This window comes from Dipodomys merriami, unplaced genomic scaffold (genome assembly GCF_024711535.1).
Source record: "Dipodomys merriami isolate MVZ:Mamm:240054 unplaced genomic scaffold, mDipMer1.0.p SCAF_228, whole genome shotgun sequence".
Classification (NCBI taxonomy): domain Eukaryota; kingdom Metazoa; phylum Chordata; class Mammalia; order Rodentia; family Heteromyidae; genus Dipodomys; species Dipodomys merriami.
The window spans coordinates 1,747,057-1,753,745 of NW_027203693.1; the positions used below are offsets into that span (position 1 = coordinate 1,747,057).

At 35.1% G+C, this 6,689-nt stretch overlaps 1 non-coding gene across 1 annotated transcript; it reads left to right on the plus strand.

Moving 5' to 3' along the window:
• The first annotated feature begins 742 nt into the window (after positions 1 to 742).
• LOC138835103 (U6 spliceosomal RNA) lies at positions 743 to 849 on the plus strand. Its single transcript, XR_011374436.1, has one exon. It is a non-coding gene; the product is annotated as a U6 spliceosomal RNA (small nuclear RNA).
• Positions 850 to 6,689: the final 5,840 nt, after the last annotated feature.

The window sequence follows — 6,689 nt, forward strand, 5'->3', positions numbered from 1 at the left end:
TGGTATATATACACAATGGAATTCTGTGCCTCCATCAGAAAGAATGACATTGCCCCGTTTGTTAGGAAATGGAAAAACTTGGAAAAAATTATATTAAGTGAAGTAAGCCAGGCCCAAAGAAACATAGGTCCCATGGTTTCCCTTATTTGCAATATATAGTATATGTATAAGTCAAGCAAAAAAGATTCAGATAATGTGATGTTAAGAAAATGAACCCTTAGATATGCATTTAAATGTTTTTTTTTCTTTCATGCATTTGTTTCTAACGCATTTATAAGATTATTTCTTTGTTGCTTTGTATGTCCCTCCCCCACAGTATAACCCCTGCTTTCACTATATTTGATGTCGGTATAATCTGTGGAGGAGATGGGGAAAAAGAAGTCGTTTAAGGATACAGGTGGACCCGTTGCAACAATGAGAAGTACAAGTTGTCATGTCGAAAACGAACTTTACAACTTTGGTGGGGTGGGGGGAGGAGGAGCCGGGGGAGGAGGCTGGGAAGAGATGTGAAGAGTAAACAAAGGAAGAGGCTGCAATGCTTGATAAGAAATGTACTCATTATCTTGCCCATGTAATTGTAACCCCTCTGTACAGTATGTTCACAGAAAATAAAAAGAAAAAGAAAAAAAAGAAAAAAAGAAATATATGGTTGTAAAATTTCACGACAATTCTTTTGAACTTCCTTTTTTTTAATTGTGCAGTTTAAAAAAATCAATTGCACTTTAGATATAAAAAATATTCTGTGCTCAATTCAGCATCACATACTCTAACATTGGAATGATACAGAGAAGATTAGCATGGCACCTGCACAAGGATGACATGCAAATTCGTGGAGTGTTCCAGATTTTTACAACAGAAGCTGGAGGGGATGTGGCCACAAGGGAACCATACAGCATTGTTGGTGGGAATGTAAACGTGTTCAACCACTTTGGAAAGCATTATGGAGGTTCCTCAAAAGATTCCCCATAAAGCTCCCCTTTGACCCAGCAATCCCACTTTTGGGGATTTACCTAAATGACCACAAACAAGACCATACTAAAACTACTATCACAACTATGTTTATTGCAGCATTATTTATGATAGCTAAGATATGGAACCAACTTAGATGTCCCTTCTAGATGAATGGATCAAGAATATGTGGTATATATACACAATGGAATTCTATGCCTCCATCAGAAAGAATGACATTGCCCCATTTGTTAGGAAATGGAAAGACTTGTAAAAAATTATATTAAGTGAAGTCAGCCAGGCCCAAAGAAAATTGCCAGTGGGTTTACAAAGTTGTGTTTAATACCACTTCTATGATGGCTTAATGCTTTGTAAACAGAAGTCATTAGAGAAATGCAATTCAAAATTACTATGATACTACTTCATAACTATTATAACCCTCATCAAAAAAAATCAAAAGAACCAGGTGTGGTGGTAAAGGCTTGTAATTCGAAGCGTTTAGGAGGTAGGAGTAAAAGGATTTGGGTCTGAGGTCATCTTGGGTCCTGCACACAGTAAAAACCTGCCCTTTTAAAAAACTCAAAAGGTAATAATGTTGGCTGATGAGAGTGTGGAGAAAGGGAAACTTTCTACACTCTTGGTCAAAATACAGGTTAGTATTCTCCTTGTAGAAAATAGTATGCAGTTTTCTAAAGAAATCCAAAGTTGAAATATCATCTGATCCACCAATCATGTGATTATTTCTCTCTGAGTAACTTGTATATATATCTGTATTTCATTGTTATTCACATTATTCACAAAAGCCAAGATAATAAACTGTGGTGCATGCACAAATATATTTTTATGTTTCATCCTTAAAACGAGACTTCTCCCATTATCCACAACCTATAATGACCTGAATGATGTATTCTAAATGAGGAAAAATGTTGTCTTCTGATTTTTGTAAACACACACACACACACACACACACACACACACACACACACACACACACACACACACACACACACACACACACACACATCTCTCAAACATTAAGAGAGAATTTTTTAAAGTAGAATTGCTGGGGCATTTAGGTCATAATGTAGAAAATAGTGGAGATACAGGATGAACCGCTATAGATTTGTAATTTACAACATGAGGATACAGGGGACAACACTGGCCTTACATAGGAATGAAGCTAAATAAGTAGGAGTTGTTATTCCTTATAGGGGTTGCTCTTTTGGGTGTTCTTCCTCCAGTAATGAATAAGAGAAACATAATTCTTTAAATATACCTGCCTGTTTGCAGAAATAATAACAAACAATACAGCAATAATTTTGTATGCTCAACATAGGACAAAATGTCAAATTAAAATACATGAGATTATCCTTGGTGTAAACTAATTATTACAAATAAGGGAAACTCTGGGACCTATATTTTTTTAAGTCTGGCTTACTTAATATAATTTTTTTCCAAGAACTTCCATTTCCTTACAAATGAGGTGGTATCATTCTTTCTGATGAAAGCATAGTATTCCGTGTGTGTGTGTGTGTGTGTGTGTGTGTGTGTGTGTGTGTGTGTGTGTGTGTGTGTGTGTGATTTTCTTGATCCATTCATCTACTGAGGGGCCTCTAGATTGATTCCATATCTTATCTATGGTAAATAATACTGTGATAAACATAATTGTGTTGGTAGCTTTACTGTGGCATTGCTTGTGGCCACTGGTTAAATGCCCAGAAGTGAGATTACTGGTTAATAGAGGAGCATTATTGTGTACATCAAGGATAATCTTAGTAGATGAGCAGAATAGCCCTCTAGCTATGTACATATGACCGTATAAGATGATTCCAAGTGAAATGAACTCCAAGACATGTTTTTTGTTGTTGTTGTTCTTAATGTACTGCATGATTTCTTTTTATCCTTTTGTGTTTTCCCCACCTATAGTTTATCCCCTGTAGTCGCTGTATTTGGTTTTGATTAACATTTGATTAATATTTAATATTTAGTCACTGTATTTGATTTTGAATAACCCTGGTTATTGTAAATATATTGATATGAACTAGGTTAGGGAAAGGGAAAAATGGTGAGACAAAGGACAAGGGGGAGAAGACAATATGTTGGAAATAATCTTGGAGGGGCTGTTGGGAGGGAAGAAGGAGAAAAATGGGGGAAGGGATAACAAATTAGAAAAGAAATAAATTCATTACCTTATTTAGGTAACTATAATCCCTCTGTACATTACCTTGACAGTAAAATTTAAATAAACAAAATAAAATAAAGAATGGATGAGAAGGGGAAACAAAGGAGGAGGCAACAATGCTTGATAAGAAATTTATTCATTATCTTGCCCCTGTAATTGTAATCCCTCTGTACGGTATTTTCACAATAAAAATAAACTAAAATAAAATACATGAGAGCAGCAATACAGGATATGGGACTGGGGAAAATACTATACTAAGAGTAGAACAGATGTGGAGAGCAGAAATTTTACTTTAACATAGGAAGTAATTAACTAGCATACAGATTTTCAGCCTCATGTCAGTAGCTAATCAGCAAACCAATAGAGATAAAATAGAAAACTAAACAATAAAGATGAAGACACAACTTGGACCAAAAATAACAAATGACACAATTAGGAAACAAATAACAAGCTGGTAAGTTTAAAAATATTAACTATAATTCTATTAACAGTTGTTTACATCACAATTTGTTAGAACTGTAATTCAAATCACAGTTTAGTACTATATCATTTTAATAAGTTACTTATTATTAATTTCTTAATGTTGAATCCTTAATATATAATTTTACTTTTAGCAGCTATAGAAGAAAGTGAATCTAATTTTAATAATATAGTTCATGAATTGTAAAATTGAGAAGCATTGGAATTTAAACAAATAATATATCATTACTTTTTAATTCTGTGAATTAATGTAATAATTCTAAGTGTATTCTACAATTAGCACTCATCTTAACATCAAATAATAAATTATTGCAAATTACTTTTGGTATTAAGTGGAAGGGTTCAGCACTGTGGTAAAATTCACACCACACAGTACAAGAGAGTATGACTCCTCTCATCTAGCATAAACTGTGGAAATTTGATTTCTACATGCACGTTAAATTCCTGTCTAGGTAACGTCTATAAAATTATATACAATTATATACACGAGGAGTATTTCAGATGATACATAAAAGTCATATACATTAATTATTTTTCTGCACCAAATAAATATCTATAGAGAGACTGCATTTCTGAGTAGATGATGGTTTATGTGTGCCAGATTATTCATATTAAGGCTTATTTTATATTTTTGACATTGTTTCTACAGTTGGATTTAATTTTTCATAAGGGGTTAAGTGTATTATATTGGATATATGAAAGTAAATGGAATCTTTATTCTATTAATCCTTTGCCACTTGTCTAATCCCAATATAAATTATCCATGTGTTTAAAGTAATGAAAATAACAATAGATTTTTTGTTAAAATAACAATAGATATAAGCACAATAAATCATTCTGTAGTAGACAAGTATTTTCACCTTTATTTTGATAGTTGGTCCTCTTTTACACTACAGAATATTCTTGGGAAAAAGTGCTCCAGGCTGACCACAACTGCAGAATATTATGGTTTGATCTATAATAAGATAAGGAAGGAAGGGGAACCTTTCTTCCAAAAGTCTGCTCCCAGGAATGTGATCAGTTGTATGGTGGTGACTTGGAGATGAACATTTCCAATGAACAGTCATCTTAACAAGGCATCTTGATATAACATTTCTGTAATTGGTTATAGAGGATTTTTTATGGCTTTGCAAGGATGCCAGATTGCCTCATTTTGAGACAATTTAAACAGGAATTTAGTCACCTGTTCTTTGTATCTTTAGGAGAAAAACCCATTGACTCTAAGCCAGGGGATCACAAAGGCTCAGAAAAGCTACTACCTTCAATAGTGATCCTAGACTTCTAAAAACAAAACAAAACAAAACAAAACAAACAAAAAACACTCCAGTAAGCACAGCCAGTCAGGGCTGCTATCACAGACTACATGCAGTCAGGCCAGAAACAGAAGTTGAGAGTCATTTAGTTGATAATATATTTTTTATGAGACAGACTCAAATGAGACTCCAGAGAGAGGGTCAGAAAGACTGAGGAGAGGGACTAAAATTGATCACACGAAGATTGGAAAGTAGAATTGCTTGTAGAACAAATAAATCATAGAAAGCCTGTGCATGTAAGAACAAGACAGCAGACCAAATTCCAGAAATGCACATTATCTTAGAGGTCAACTTAATGAATTATCAATGGAAATCTTTGAAATCTTAAATATTTGACCACATGTGGGAGAAGGACAATTGCTGAAGAGAAAGAAAATATCATCAGTCTGTTAGGAGGTCGAGTATCACATTAGGAATTAATAAAGCACAGATTTGTAATAAAAAGAGAAAACAATTATTCCAACTGAGGGGTTCATTTGTTTTGATGTAACAGTTCTTGATTTAGGTGCTAGAAATTAACATACAATTGATCCAGTCCCACAGCTGAGTTGATATTGACTGCAGTATTCCTACATAAAGGGAAAGAGAAACTTTACAAATATCTGATGAAATGAGTTGAGGATGAAGTGTTCTAATAGTGATATCTGAGGTTTAGACACAGGTGAAGAGGTGGATTTTCTTTTCTAAAATTCCCCCATTTTTATCCTGGTGCCAGTGGCTCACAACTGTAATCCTAGCTACTCAGGAAGCTGAGGACTGTGGTTCAAAGCCCCCTGGGCAGGAAAGTCCCTGAGACTCATATCTCCATTTAACCACAGGAAAACCAGAAGTTGCACTGTGGCTCAAGAGGTAGAGAACTCACCTTGAGTTGAAGAGCTCAGGGACAGTGCCCAAGCCCAGATTTCAAGCCCTTCAGACTAACAACAAAAAAATCTCCCTTTTCTTGGACTGCCTACCTCTTTTCCTAACATTCAACAAAGAAGCCTTTTTATCACCCACAACATTTAAGTCCTATCCTAGCTACTGCAAATAGAATGACTTGGTTTCTCATGTCAAAAGTTCATATTTGAAGAAACAAATAACAGCAGTGGTAACGTTTTGCAAGTCCTTGAACTCTGGGCCTGTGTTATGCAGGTAGCTTTCATGTGAGATTGTTTGTTATTTATTGAATTACTGCCGATGAGGGGAATTACTGGGTCTTAAGGGAGATCTATATTTAGTCTTTTCAGGAAACTCTGTATTGCATTCCACAGTGGATGAACAAGTGTAATTTCCCACCAACAGTGTAATAGAGTTCCCAATTGGCTACATCCATGTCAACATTTGCTATTGTTAGCTTTCTTGATAATGGCCATTCTAACTGGGACGAGATAGAATCAGTCTTGTTTATTTGTAGATTTGTAGGCACCTTCTAGCTACCATAAATGAATGAATCTATGAAACTTATATTGCTCTGAGTCTGCATTCCGTTCTTTTTGCTCTTAGTATAATTTTACCAAGCCTTTCATTTTCCTAAGACTGGTGAAAAGTCATCCTTTCTGATGGGTGAATAGAATTCCTCTCTCTCTCTCTCTCTCTCTCTCTCTCTCTCTCTCTCTCTCTCTCTCTCTCTCTCTCTCTCTCTCTCTCTCTCTCTCTCTCTCTCTCTCTCTCTCTCTCTCTCTCTCTCTCTCTCTCTCTCTCTCTCTCTGTGTGTGTGTGTAAGACCACTATAGGCCCATGAGTTCATTTCTAAGCCTTCTGTTTCATCTGTAATTTTGTAATTC